A 15,046-nucleotide genomic window follows, 5' to 3' on the forward strand; every position below is an offset into this window, starting at 1 on the left:
TCACACTAAAACATGGCATACGGACAAAAGCGGAAATGTGTGTACGCACAAAAAAATCCAGATGCATACAGTAAATCTGTGTGTTTGCCAAATTCCACGTTCTTCCGCTACATAAATCCCAGTCAGCGTTAAAAGTAACGCACGTGCACGCACCTTCTGCCCCACCCAAACTCCTCCAAGAATTACGCCTTTTTCCATCCATCCATTTTCTAACCCGCTGAATCCGAACACAGGGTCACGGGGTTCTGCTGGAGCCAATCCCAGCCAACAAAGGGCACAAGGCAGGAAATAATCCTGGGCAGGGTGCCAACCCACCGCAGGACACACACAAGCACACCCACACACCAAGCACATACTAGGGCCAATTTAGAAACGCCAATCCACCTAACCTGCATGTCTTTGGACTGTGGGAGGAAACCGGAGCGCCCGGAGGAAACCCACGCAGACACGGGGAGAACATGCAAACTCCACGCAGGAAGGACCCGGGAAGCGAACCCGGGTCTCCTAACTGCGACTTTTTGAATATGCAAATCAATAGAAATAGCCCTTAAGCTCAGCGTTCTGTGATAAGGCAATGGCAAAAGCATGGGCAAAAATAGAAGAATTTCAGCAAATACCAATTGGAGGCAAAGAAAAACGTACTATTTGTTGGTTTAAACAGTGATACAAACAACAAAAGGAAGTTGATCGCGTGACATAGAGTGTCGGAGAGACTCGAAAGCTCAAATTCACAAAGTCACACAGTGCCCAAAATAAAAAAGAAGTTGTCCGATATCAAAGTCACCGTAAAAAGGTGAGTTGTAGCCCACCGTCTGAGTGTCATATGGAGGGATATTAGGAAACAGAGAAAAAAGAAGGGACACAGTGAGAAAGAAACTCGAAATGTCAACTTAAGTCTGGAAATTTCCACTTTAATCACGTAGTTTATTTTGTCATTAAAGTAGAACATAATAAACTTCATCTTAAAATCATTTAATTTACTAATTTCTCAAATACCATTGTATCTAAAGTAGCATATTAAATGCTTTGTTTTGTATTTGTTCTTCTATGTGCTCTGTGTGTGCGAATCACTAAGTGCTTCTTAAACGGGCTTTCTCTTCCTCCGACAGGACACAGAATCCATTACATTAATGATATTACAGCTCTCTGAATAATTAAAATACTTAGATGTATACTTGATATCATTTTCATGATGATAGGAGTTAAAGCATGTTATTAAACATGGGAATACGGTGGCGCAGTGATAGTGACGAACAGGCGCCCCGTCCATAGATTGTTACTGCCTCACGCAAGATTCTTGCTGCGCTGTGCGCGACCTTCGATGAATTAATTTATTGCAGCAATACTGTCTCTCTTAAACATACTAATGCCCAATTCCTGTCCTTCATTTTCTTTCTCCAAGTAACCAGTCGCCACACAATCAGCTCTGTAATAGACGTTAAACCACCTGTAAGCTTAGAATGCAGATTCTTCAAAACTTTTAATGAACACTGAAATATCTTTGTAGTACATGTTTAATTATTCTATCTATCTATTCTTCCATTGTCGCGCCAACACCACCAAGAATACAGCGCGAGGCAGGAACAATCCCTGAACGGGGCGCCAGATCGTCGCTAGCGCTGAGACACAGTGTCTTCACATGTTTAATTATTAACAATATTGATTATTTAAATGATGTTAAAATTTTATCTGTATAAAGTAATAAACATATTTTGCTGCATTTCATCTTAAAAATGATATCGTCATCATATGTAAATACACGCTTTATAAAGTGACTGAAGCTGTGCAATATTATAACTGTTTACAGTTACAGTGAGGTAACTGCACTCATAAGTACAAACAGTTGTACAAGGAGCACTTGATGGACTGATTGAGTGCATTTATAGTTCTTGGGATGAAACTGTTTCTGAACCGCGAGGTCCCTACAGGAAAGGCTCTGAAGCGTTTGCCATATGAGAGCAGTTCAATAGACAGCATGGCTGAGGCAGCGTGTGCTTGATGCTGTGATACCGGTAATTCTCTTTCCGATCAGCTGCTGTAGAGCTGTGATTCCACACTCAGATACAGTGATATAAATACTCTGAGTGGTGTAGTGAGAGTAATATGGAAAAAAATGATCCGCTGTGGCAACCCCTAACAGGAGCAGCTGAAAGAAGAAGAAGAAGAAGAAGGTGCAGTGAAAGTAATGCTAAAGCAGCTATTGTATTTGGAATAATTTGGTCATTCTGTGGACCATTATATTGTTACAGGTTAATTACAATCAGATGCCCTAAACTAATAAACAATATGCAGGTCATTTCAGTGTATATGATAAAGCCGTTTCAGGGATGTGGATCTAAAAAAGAAAGGGAAACCACACTTGAACAAAAGCACTGCTTTGACACTTGGTGCTGCCAATTTGCAAAAACTGAGCAGAGAACTTCCGTACGCCAAGCATTTAGCTGGTGTGAAAATGTGCGTGGCTTTACGCCAAGTTTAGGTTTTAAACATCGCAATGTGAGCGTGGAAACAGGCTTACACAACATTTTTGTGCGTATGCACCATTTATACATGAGGCCCCAGGACTCTAATAATGTCCTAACTAGCTACTCAAGACAGTGGACAAAAGCAATGAAGAAGACTAACAGGTTGTTAGGTTATACAGCGCTCTGATGTGTGAAGTATAAGTCAAGGGAGGTTATGTTTAGGCTATTTAACACACCGGTGAGGTCTTACAGTATGTCAGGGCTCCCCAACTCCAGTCCTACAGGGCTACTGTGGCTGCAGGTTTTCATTCTAACCCTTTTCTAAATTAGTGACCTGTTTTTGCTGCTAATTAACTTCTTTTGAATTAATTGTAATTGACTTGTTTTTTAATATTTGTTTCTCTGAATTTCTTCATCGTTCCTCTGAATTGCTTAATTTCTTTCATTAAATGTCACCCAAACGGAAATGAAATGTGAAGTAAGTGAACCAACTTTATATGATGTAAGTCAGCGGTCTCAGACTCCGGTCCAAGAGGGCCGCAGTGGCTGCTGGTTTTCATTCTAACCCTTTTTCTTAATCAGTGACCAGTTTTTGCTGCTAATTAACTCCTTTTCCTTCCATTTTAATTGACCTTTTTTTAGGATTTGTTGCGCTGAATTGCTTCATTACTTCCCTTAAACGACATCCAAACAGAAATGAAATGTGAAGTGAGGGAGCCAACAGAAGACCAACTAAGTCAGGGCCTCAAACTCCAATCAATTTCACTCCAAGCAGTTGCTTCATTAGGCGCCGAGTCTTATCTTTAATTCCATGGCTTGTTGCTGCTGTCATGGTGCATTAACAGATATTTCTGAAATTGTTGTTAGAATGTTTTGTGGATCTGAGCAGATCAACATTCCTGACACCTTCATCTTTCTTTATTTTCAGATATTGTATGATGGATACAGTCTGCTGGTCATATTTTTGGCTCATTTTGTATCTCGTCATTGTTTGGGAGCTAATTAAGGAAAAAGAAACAATTAAGGAGTCTGAGTCTTCAAAATTAAAATGAATTCAAAAGAAGTGAATCAGCAGCAAAAACAGGTCACTAATTAAGAAAAGGGTTAGAATGAAAAGCTTCAGCCACTGCAGCCCCCCCCAGGACTGGAGTTTGAGATCCCTGTCATATCTGGAGTACTGTGGGAACTTTTGGTTTTCAGCTATAAAAAGAACATAGCAGTGGTAGAAAAGAAAAATCAAAAGAACAACAACAACAACAACATTTATTTATATAGCACATTTTCATACAAAAAGTAGCTCAAAGTGCTTTACATAATGAAGAAAAGAAAAAACAACAGACAAAATAAGAAATTAAAATAAGACAACATTAGTTAACATAGAAAAGGAGTAAGGTCCGATGGCTAGGGTGAACAGAAAAAAACAAAAAAAAACTCCAGACGGCTGGAGAAAAAAATTAAAATCTGCAGGGGTTCCAGGCCACGAGACCGCCCAGTTCCCTCTGGGCATTCTACCTAACATAAATGAAATAGTCCTCTTTGTAGTTAGGGTTCTCACGGAGTCACTTGATGCTGATGGTCATACAGACTTCTGGCTTTTAATCCATCCATCATTGTTGGAACATCACGGTTGTGCCACCACCAAAAGGACACCGGAAAAGGAAACAGAAGAGAGAGTAGGGGTTAGTACAGATTTTAGAGCCACCATGAATAGTTATTATAATGAATTGGATATACAGAGTATCAGGACTTAAATTACAGTGAAGTTATGAGAAGGCCATGTTAAAGTAATGTGTTTTCAGCAGTTTTTTAAAGTGCTCCACCGTATTAGCCTGGCGAATTCCTATTGGCAGGCTATTCCAGATTTTAGGTGCATAACAGCAGAAGGCCGCCCGCCTCACCACTTCTTTTAAGTTTTGCTCTTGGAATTCTAAGGAGACACTCAGTTGAGGATCTGAGGGTACGATTTGGAATATAAGGTGTCAGACATTCCGATATATAAGATAGGGCAAGATTATTTAAGGCTTTATAAACCATAAGCAGAATTTTAAAGTCAATTCTGAATGACACAGGTAACCAGTGCAGTGACATCAAAACTGGAGAAATGTACTCAGATTTTCTTTTCCTGGTTAAGATTCTAGCAGCTGCATTCTGCACTCGTTGCAAACGATTGATGTCTTTTTTGGGTAGTCCTGAGAGGAGTGCGTTACAGTAATCTAATCGACTGAAAACAAAAGCGTGAACTAATTTCTCAGCATCTTTCAATGTTATAAGAGGTCTAACTTTTGCTATGTTTCTTAAGTGAAAAAATGCTGTCTTAGTGATCTGATTAATATGTGATTTAAAATTCAGATTGCAGTCAACAGTTACCCTTAAGCTTTTTACCTCCGTCTTGACTTTTAATCCTAATGTATCCAGTTTATTTCCAATAGCCTCATTGTATCCATTATTGCCAATCACTAAGATTTCAGTTTTCTCTTTATTTAACTTGAGAAAGTTACTATTCATCCATTCTGAGATACAAGTTAGACATTGTGTTAGTGAAACAAGACAATCGGGGTCATCAGGTACTATTGATACATACAGCTGTGTGTCATCAGCATAGCTGTGGTAGCTCACATGGTGCCCTGAGATAATCTGACCTAACGGAAGCATGTAGATTGAGAAGAGCAGCAGACCAGGAGAGATCCTTGTGGGACACCATATATGATATCATGTGTCTTTGAAGTATAATTACCACAACTAACAAAGAATTTTCTCCCTGCCAGGTAGGATTCAAACCAATTTAAGACACTGCCAGAGAGGCCCACCCATTGACTAAGGCGATTTCTAAGAATATTATGATCAATGGTGTCAAATGCAGCACTCAGATCTAAGAGGATGAGAACAGATAAATGGCCTCTGTCTGCATTTACCTGCAAGTCATTTACTACTTTAACGAGTGCAGTTTCTGTGCTGTGATTTGTTCTAAAACCTGACTGAAATTTATCAAGAATAGCAGATTTACTGAGGTGCTCATTTAATTTAAAAAAAGACCAACTAGGTAGATCTGAGGACTGCAGAGGATGAGGTTAAAGGAGATTTTGAGCTTTTTCAGTTTAAGCAACAGGAGATTAAGAGAAGACCTGGTTGAATTGTTTAAAAAATATAAAGGGAATTAGTCCAGTGGATTGAGATGGTGACTTTAAAATGAATTCATTAAGAACACAACTTCTTAATGGTAAATTTTGCACAAACATTAGGAAGTTTTGCTTCACGTACAGAACCATAGACACATGGAATAAGTTACCAAGTAGTGTGGTAGACAGGAGGACTTTGATGTTATTTTGGAAGAATTAAGTGGATGACCCAGTGATCTTTGTTGTGCTGAATGGCCTGTTCTCATCCAAACTTTTGTAATGTTCTAATGCTGCGTGAGGAATTTCCTCTATAATTACGATGGCTCTTCAACATAGCTCTATCCCTTGGTGGATAACTTCTACCCAAAACCTTTCTGGAATAGTTACTTTATTTATTAAGTAAATCTAGCACTGGGTTTCATTTCAGTTTTCATCTTTCTTCTGCTCCAGACCTTTCTTTCAGCTGCCCTCATGTTTTGCTTTCAGCTCTGACCTTTGCCTATCCCTGTTAGCCATGATATCTTCTGGTCTTCCTGCTCCTCACAACAATCTCTGGAGATGCTTTCTCTAAAAAAATATGAATTCACAACAGGGAGAACTGGGACCCAATTCTCAGACTGGTTTTTAATAATGCGTAATGGGAGTACTCGAGGTTGCATACCAGGAATGGATGTCCAGCTCACTGCAACGTGCAACATCACCTTGCGGGTCCTCACCAGCTCAGGTCAAGTTGGGGAGCAGGAACCGGTCCAACGCGTTGCCGCACCCACCACATGATGAAACAGCTCGGGATCCTGATTGGCAACACCCTCAGGGCAGTCCCACCCTCCAGAAATGATCTTCTATCTGCCGCATGTTGGCATCCCATTGGCCTGGTCCAGCCACTCGGGTCCTCAACAATATGAATGGGATTCCCTCGGGGATGGCTGTAGTGCTGTAATTGACACTCCCTCACAATGCAGGTCATGTGCCTCATCCGGGACTCCGTGAGCAACACAAAGTCAAACCGGGGTACCCAAGGATGCTCTGAAGAGTCACAGTACTGAAGGAGTCTTCGTCTCAGGTCACTGGATAGCGTCCATGTCTCGCAACCGTATAGCAAGGCAGGAAGCAGCAGGACTCTAAAGTCTTGGACCTTCATCCTTTTGCATAGATATCAGGAGCGTCACACACCCCTTTCCAGTGACCTCATGACCCCCCATGCTCACCCAATCCGTCTACTGACTTCATAGGAAGAGTCACCAGAGACGTGAGTGTCACTGCCGAGGTCAGTAAACCTCTCGATCAGGTCAACACTCTCTCCGCAGACAGACACACTGCTGATGGCCGTGCCCAAGAGGTCATTAAAGGCCTGGCTCTTGGTTTTTATCAGGACACTCAGACTCCTCATTCAGTCTGTCGAGAGCCCCAATCAGAGCCTCCGTGTATTACAGAAATGTATAAATGAATGTGCTGTTTGTTTAAATGCTATATTATTTTGTCAGTGGTAGCAGATGTCCTCTCCATCATCATTTATTAACTCAAGTCACCGTTTCCACTATAACGGAAAGGTATGGAATGAATTCCTCATTAAGAATTATGAGATTCTAACAGAAAAGTGCAAAGGACACCTCATTTAGCACATTTATTTAGTCAGATATGACAATGCTCGCCATCTTAATCTCATTCAGCATTACACATTTCACAAAGGTTCTCTTTTCAAGGACCCCCATGGTGTAACTCACCGTTCTGCCCGTGCAGATCATTATCTAACACAATGATTGAAAGGGAAGCATATGTAAAAGACATTACCAAAGTCAAGATTTCAATTTTAATTAAACACATAATTTAACAAGTATGAGATTATCAACAAAATGACCAGAGAAATAGCGCGAGAGATTGTAAACGCGGTATCACATTTCCTTTGCAGACGTGCCACCTGTGGAGCGTGGGCACAAACCCAGTATGAGCTTTGTGGTTTTTTTTTTTTTTCTTCTTCTTTCCTTTTTGCTCAGTGAACTGGCACAGCTAAACAATTTGAAAAGTATAAAACAAACCTTTAGACACGCTTTTAATGATTTAGACTCCGGCATTGTCATCTTGTTTAGCCATTTCCTCGAGCTGATGAAAATTTTAATAGTGCACATTTCATTAGAAAACAATTTGTGCATCATACCCAATAACTTGCTCAATGAGTCATGAGAGACCAAAGCAGTAATATCCATGCAAATAATACAATGTACAAAAAGGAATTTGAGCAAGTTAAACCTCTAAGATGGGCTTTCCAAGTGCCTGCGGTGGGCCTGCACACAATTTGACTTAAACATTTTATGAAGTGGCCACGATGCGCTGAGATGTAAGAAAAAAGAGTGCTCTTTGCAAATCAGCTAGCGACTCGACACGAGATGAGTTCGGGTGCTACAGTGACCAAACTGATCTGTATTGTTCAGAAACAAATCCAGCCTGTATTATGGGATATCAGCTACAGTTGAATTCTGCGCTGTACTTGTAAGACTTCTAAAACACTATTATGTTGTATTGAGGAATACTTGTGTTCTGTTCTGTGTATTGTATTGTATTGACACCCCTTCTTTTTTACACCCATTGCACACCCAGCCTACTTGGAAGGGGGTCTCTCTTTGAACTTTCCCGAGGTTCCTTCCATTTTTTTTTTCCCTACAAGGGTTTTTTTTTTGCGTTTTTCCTTGTCTTCTTAGAGAGTCAAGGCTGGGGGGCTATCAAGAGGCAGGGCCTGTTAAAGCCCATTGCAGCACTCCTTGTGTGATTGTGGGCTATACAAAAATAAATTGTATTGTATACAGTGCATCCGGAAAGTATTCACAGCGCATCACTTTTTCCACATTTTGTTATGTTACAGCCTTATTACAAAATGGATTAAATTCATTTTTTCCTCAGAATTCTGCACACAACACCCCATAATGACAACGTGAAAAAAGTTTACTTGAGATTTTTGCAAATTTATTAAAAATTAAAAAATTGAGAAAGCGCATGTACATAAGTATTCACAGCCTTTGCCATGAAGCTCTAAACTGAGCTCAGGTGCATCCTGTTTCCCCTGATCATCCTTGAGATGTTTCTGCAACTTAATTGGAGTCCACCTGTGGTAAATTCAGTTGATTGGACCTGATTTGGAAAGGCACACACCTGTCTATATAAGGTCCCACAGTTGACAGTTCATGTCAGAGCACAAACCAAGCATGAAGTCAAAAGAATTGTCTGTAGACCTCAGAGACAGGATTGTCTCGAGGCGCATATCTGGGGAAGGTTACAGAAAAATTTCTGCTGCTTTGAAGGTCCCAATGAGCACAGTGGCCTCCATCATCCGTAAGTGGAAGAAGTTCGAAACCACCAGGACTCTTCCTAGAGCTGGCCGGCCATCTAAACTGAGCGATCGGGGGAGAAGGGCCTTAGTCAGGGAGGTGACCAAGAACCCGATGGTCACTCTGTCAGAGCTCCAGAGGTTCTCTGTGGAGAGAGGAGAACCTTTCAGAAGGACAACCATCTCTGCAGCAATCCACCAATCAGGCCTGTGTGGTAGAGTGGCCAGATGGAAGCCACTCCTTAGTAAAAGGCACATGGCAGCACGCTTGGAGTTTACCAAATGGCACCTGAAGGACTCTCAGACCATGGTCTTATGAGACAAAGATTGAACTCTTTGGTGTGAATGCCAGGCGTCACGTTTGGAGGAAACCTGGCACCATCCCTACAGTGAAGCATGGTGGTGGCAGCATCATGCTGTGGGGATGTTTTTCAGCGGCAGGGACTGGGAGACTAGTCAGGATAAAGGGAAAAATGACTGCAGCAATGTACAGAGACATCCTGGATGAAAACCTGCTCCAGAGCGCTCTTGACCTCAGACTGGGGTGACGGTTCATCTTTCAGCAGGACAACGACCCTAAGCACACAGCTAAGATATCAAAGGAGTGGCTTCAGGACAACTCTGTGAATGTCCTTGAGTGGCCCAGCCAGAGCCCAGACTTGAATCCGATTGAACATCTCTGGAGAGATCTTAAAATGGCTGTGCACCGACACTTCCCATCCAACCTGATGGAGCTTGAGAGGTGCTGCAAAGAGGAATGGGCGAAACTGGCCAAGGATAGGTGTGCCAAGCTTGTGGCATCATATTCAAAAAGACTTGAGACTGTAATTGCTGCCAAAGGTGCATCAACAAAGTATTGAGCAAAGGCTGTGAATACTTATGGACATGGGATTTCTCAATTTTTTTATTTTTAATAAATTTGCAAAAACCTCGTTAACTTTTTTCACGTTGTCATTATGGGATGTTGTGTGCAGAATTCTGAGGAAAAAAATGAATTTAATCCATTTTGGAATAAGGCTGTAACATAACAAAATTTTGAAAAAGTGATGTGCTGTGAATACTTTCTGGATGCACTGTAAATCATAAACAAGGCCCACTGATAAAGAGAATCCTTCTGGAAAGATATCTCTCTATTATAAAAGGAAATCTTGGAACGAGACGTGAATTTCACAGAAACACACTTTGACGTCTTGCGAGGACTTTTAACATGAGATTCTTTCAAGTCATACCCTATTTACAAACAATTTTAAATAAGATCACGGACATCTATACTCTCAGTTGTGTAAAGTCTTTTATCAGACACACGTCCTATACTCTCAGCTCTTATATATACTTTCTAGATGACACAACAATGACTAAGCAAAGGAGAAAGAGAAGCACGTGCAGAAAACGCAACAAGGCAGCAGCTGATTCTTGCAAAGAGGAGGTTAAAAAAAATGTATTTGTATCCCAATGTATCACCATTTGAGAGGGGGCTTCAGAGGAGCGAGCATCTCCTTGAGGTGCGTTCAGCACCCCTCTTCACAACACGAGCGGAAGAGACGCGAAGTGGAGTCAAGTAGCGCTAACCGGGCAAGGGGTTGGGCGGGCGAAGCGATCATTGCCCCCTAGTACTTTAAGAAAAACAGAATATGAAAATTATCTACCACTTTGGAAAATCGATAATGTGGACACTCTGAAAAGAAGCCTGTCCAGAATGACAGGAGGAAAATCTTAGTAGGGCATGGAGAAGTCTGCAAAACAAGAAAGAGAGATGGAACCGATCATCAGAGCTAACCTACAAAAGCAGATCTTGGGTTGGGTAGGACAAAGAGACAAAGAGTTCAGATACTGTAAGAGGAAAATGGGGTCATCAGTGGAGTCTGTCAGGGTCCATTACTTTTTCTGATTTACATTAATGACATTGGTGCTGGTATAGTTGGTAAACTTCTGAAATTTGCAGATAATACTAAAATTGGGGGAAAGGAAAACACTGTGGAGATGGCAAAAGCAATTCAGAAAGACTTGGATAAGCTTGGGAACTGGGCAAACACTCTGAAAATACAGCTTATTGTAGAAAAGTGCAAAGTACTACAGTCGTGGCCAAAAGTTTTGAGAACGACAGAAGTATTGGTTTTCACAAAGTTTGCTGCTTCAGTGTTTTAGATCTTTTTGTCAGATGTTTCTATGGTGTACTGAAGTAGAATTTCAGAAGTTTCAAAGGCTTTTATTGACAATGACATGAAGTTTATGCAAAGAATCAATATTTGCAGTGGTGGCCCGTCTTTCTTTTTCAAGACCTCTGCAATTCGCCCTGGCAGGCTGTCCATCAACTTCTGGGCCAAATTCTGACTGATGGCAGCCCATTCTTGCATAATCAATGCTTGAAGTTTGTCAGAATTGGTGGGTTTTTGTTTGTCCACCCGCCTCTTGAGGATTGACCACAAGTTCTCAATGGGGAGTTTCCTGGCCATGGACAACACATTTCGATGTTTTGTTCCCTGAGCCACTCAGTTAACACTTTTGCCTTATGGTCCGGTGCTCCATCTTACCGGAAAAGGCATTGTTGGTCACCAAACTGTTCTTGGATGGTTGGGAGAAGTTGCTCTCGCAAGGATGTTTTGGTCCCATTCTTTATTCATGGCTATGTTCTTAGGCCAAATTGTGAGGGAAAAGCAACACCACACATTAATGGTCTCAGGATGTTTTACTGTTGGCGCGATGTAAGACTGATGGTAGTGCCGCTCACCTTTTCTTTTTTCCGGATGCCCCAAACAATCAGAAAGGGGATTCATCAGAGGCACTGACTTTCCCTCAGCAGTCTAATCCCTGTACCTTTTGCAGAATATCAGTCTGACTCTGATGTTCTTCTTGGCTTCTTTGCTGCCCTTTTTGACACCCACCAGGCCTTCCTCCAAAAGTCTTTGCCTCACTCACACCTGCCTGCTGCCATTCCTGCAAGCTCTGCACTGGTGGTGCCCACAGCTAAATCAATTTTAGGAGACGCTCCTGGCGCTTGCTGAAATTTCTTGGGCTCCATGAAGCCTTCTTCACAACAGCAGTGGAAATGTTTTTTTTATATTAAGTTCATTTTCATGGTAAAGAGGGACTTTGCAATTAATTGCCATTCATTCAATCACTCTTCAGAACATTCTGGAGTATAGGCAAATTGCCATCATTAAAACTGGGGCAGCAAACTTTGGGGAAATTCTCAAAACTTTTGGCCACGACTGTACAGACAGGCAGGTGACTCCAGACATGAAACACAAAGGACTTTTTTCTTCTCTGTAGAACTGGCCTCCCTTTAAATGTTGTGCCGGCCTCCTTGTGCCCAGCAGCCCCTGCACCATCAGCAGACAACCAATCAAAGCCACTGCAAGGACTACTGGGACTTGAAGTTTCATTCCACAGTAGCACCGCTACAAAGTTATTTGCTATTTAAGACTCAGACCCTAACACTAGAATCCTTGAAGAAACTCGTAATCGTAATCCCGGGCCACCTTAAATTCCTTCACACCTCTCCATCAGCGTCTTTTGTTCTGTATATGAGTCGTCAGCACAAGCAGCAAGCAGCCTGCTGTCCCACCCACACACTGACGCAACTCAAGTCACAGAGAAGATTCTCAGAGCCAACATCTGTTTATTGTGGTGTGAGGTGCCTGGAGTCAGGCAGTCAGTCATTTTCCAAACTGCCATATCCTAACACAGGGTCACGGGGGTCTGCTGGAGCCAATGCCAGCCAGCACAGGGTGCAAAGCAGGAAAAAACCCTTGCAGGGCGCCTGCCCACCTCAGCGCCTGGAGTTGTATTGGGTAAATAATATATCGTCATTTGGAATACATACATTTCATGTGTGTTTTCTATGTCTACAACGATCTGTGTAAATGTAGGATGACAGGAAATGCGAGGCAGGAATTGTTGAACACATAACTAGAAAAGAAACATTTTTCATATTTTAGTAATAACTGAGAAAATGTAGACATGAAGTGCATAATGTATGAAGCCTGAAGTCCAAATACTTTCACAAAAGGTATGTGTATAACAAAACAAGTGCACTTTTATTCAAGAATATAACTTTTGTGGAAGTAACCCCCGAGGAAGACAGGAATAGTTCAATCAATCAGTCTTTATTCAGTCACAGATGAGTATGTGGATTCCATGTTGCAAGGCAGAAGAGCAAAGTTCCTCTGTGTCACTCGATTTTTAATTATTTCCTCCCTCCCCCTTCCCCTTACTTATCAATTAGCACAATATGTGTATCTAAGAATTTCATCTTACATTGCGTACATCGGCTAACTGTTTCTATTTTGTGTATATTACAAAAGGGGCCCTAAAGAAGGAAAAGTCATCTTTCCTGTGTCTAACGGATAAATTCCATAAAAAGAAAAAATGATCCTTGGTCTGCTTACTCAACCCTTTCTTATGACAAACTCCTGTATGAATAACCCGCCGTTACAGAAAAAACAGCTTTGTTACTTCTTTTTGTTTTTTTATCCGTTAGTAACTTGCAAGCAGTTAATAATTTTGTTCTTTCACACTGTAGAAAAAGAAATTGGGTTAGGGTACAACGCTGACACGACTGCTTGGATGGTGCAGTGGTAAGAACTGCTGACTCATAATCAAGAGTTCCCAGTTTGATTCTATTAGTATAGAATAAAAACACACATTTGAGTTGAGTCTGTAACAGCTGGTGTAAATTTATGGTACTTGTAAAAGTTAGCTTTTTTTATTATTCAGTTTTATTCCTCTCAGCCACGTTCACGTGCCCCCCTGTCTGACACTGCTAGTTTTCAAATAAAGACGAGCTGTAACAGAGGTGAACTGAGATGAAGATGAGGGTTCTACATCGGAGAAGGAGAACTGAAGCCTTCCCTGCAAGAAACGTCCACTCACATATAAGAACAACGCAGCTGTACCAGGCGTAAAGGCGAAAGATGGCACCGATTGGATGCAGCAACAGGTCGGGTGTCATCCTGCCACTGAATCTGACATTTATATGTTACTTATATAAAAGGCAGATCAAATGTTATTTACCTATTTACCTTGATTTGTTTACTTATCTTCCTACAGCGTAAAGTCACATGTACACTGCAGAGCTTCTTCTTTTTATATATCTGGGCAGGATGGTGAAGGTCCTAGCCTGCTTTGTGTGGCTTTTAGGAGGTCTCACACCTTTTTCACTATGTTAGTGTGCTCTAAAGTACAACATAATATTAGGGCACTGTAGTTTATCTTTAAACAATTTTAATCTGTCCAAATGTACAGTGTGGACATTAGAATAGAATAGAATAGAATGCCTTTTATTGTCACTATACACATGTACAATGAGATTAAAAGCAGCTCCTCCAGTGCAGACATATATGTAGAAGACAACAAATAAACAAAGAAATGGTGCAAAAATTTGCAAAAAGTTGAAAAAAAAAGTTTTGTGACGCTATATACAGAAAGAATAAATAACTATTGCACTATTCGGTTATTGCACATTATTTAAATATTGCACAATAATGATGATCATGTGCAGTGAGTAGTGGATGTTGGACCCTGAGAGTAATGATATTGTACAGTATACAGATACTGCACAGTTATTATCAATATCATTTAGATATTGGATATTGCACAGTTACTGGATATGAGGAAGTCCAGAGGTTGGGGGGTTAGACTGTGTAGGTAAAGCATGGTTCTATTTAAATAACATCCAGACATTATAATGAGCACCATATGTCATTTCTGAAAACAACACGTCTGCACCGACAAAAATAACACACAAAATGCCAGCAATCATGAAGAAATCAATCCACAAGGGAGCTGTGATTACATCAGAAACATAATGCTCAAATAAATAAACAGTGCATAAATCAAATAATATTTTAGTAAAAATGGTATGTTGCCATAATAGATTGCGAGTAATTTGGTCTGCAAGTGTTTTGCAAGACGAGCAAATATTTTAATAAATTTTAAATTGATCAACGTGTGAGGTCTTGCAATATGAGTACTACGTATTGTGAACAAGGTGAACGCGACCCCAAGGGGATGTGGCTGCTCCTCCGAAACCCCCTCTTAAACAGTGATACAATGGGAAACAAACACAGCTTTTCATCTCCTCTTTGCGGGATCAGCTGCTAGCCTGCTGCTTGCTGCCGTGCCACATGATCTCCATCTCACGCAAG

Source organism: Erpetoichthys calabaricus, chromosome 2 (assembly GCF_900747795.2).
Source record: "Erpetoichthys calabaricus chromosome 2, fErpCal1.3, whole genome shotgun sequence".
NCBI lineage: Eukaryota > Metazoa > Chordata > Cladistia > Polypteriformes > Polypteridae > Erpetoichthys > Erpetoichthys calabaricus.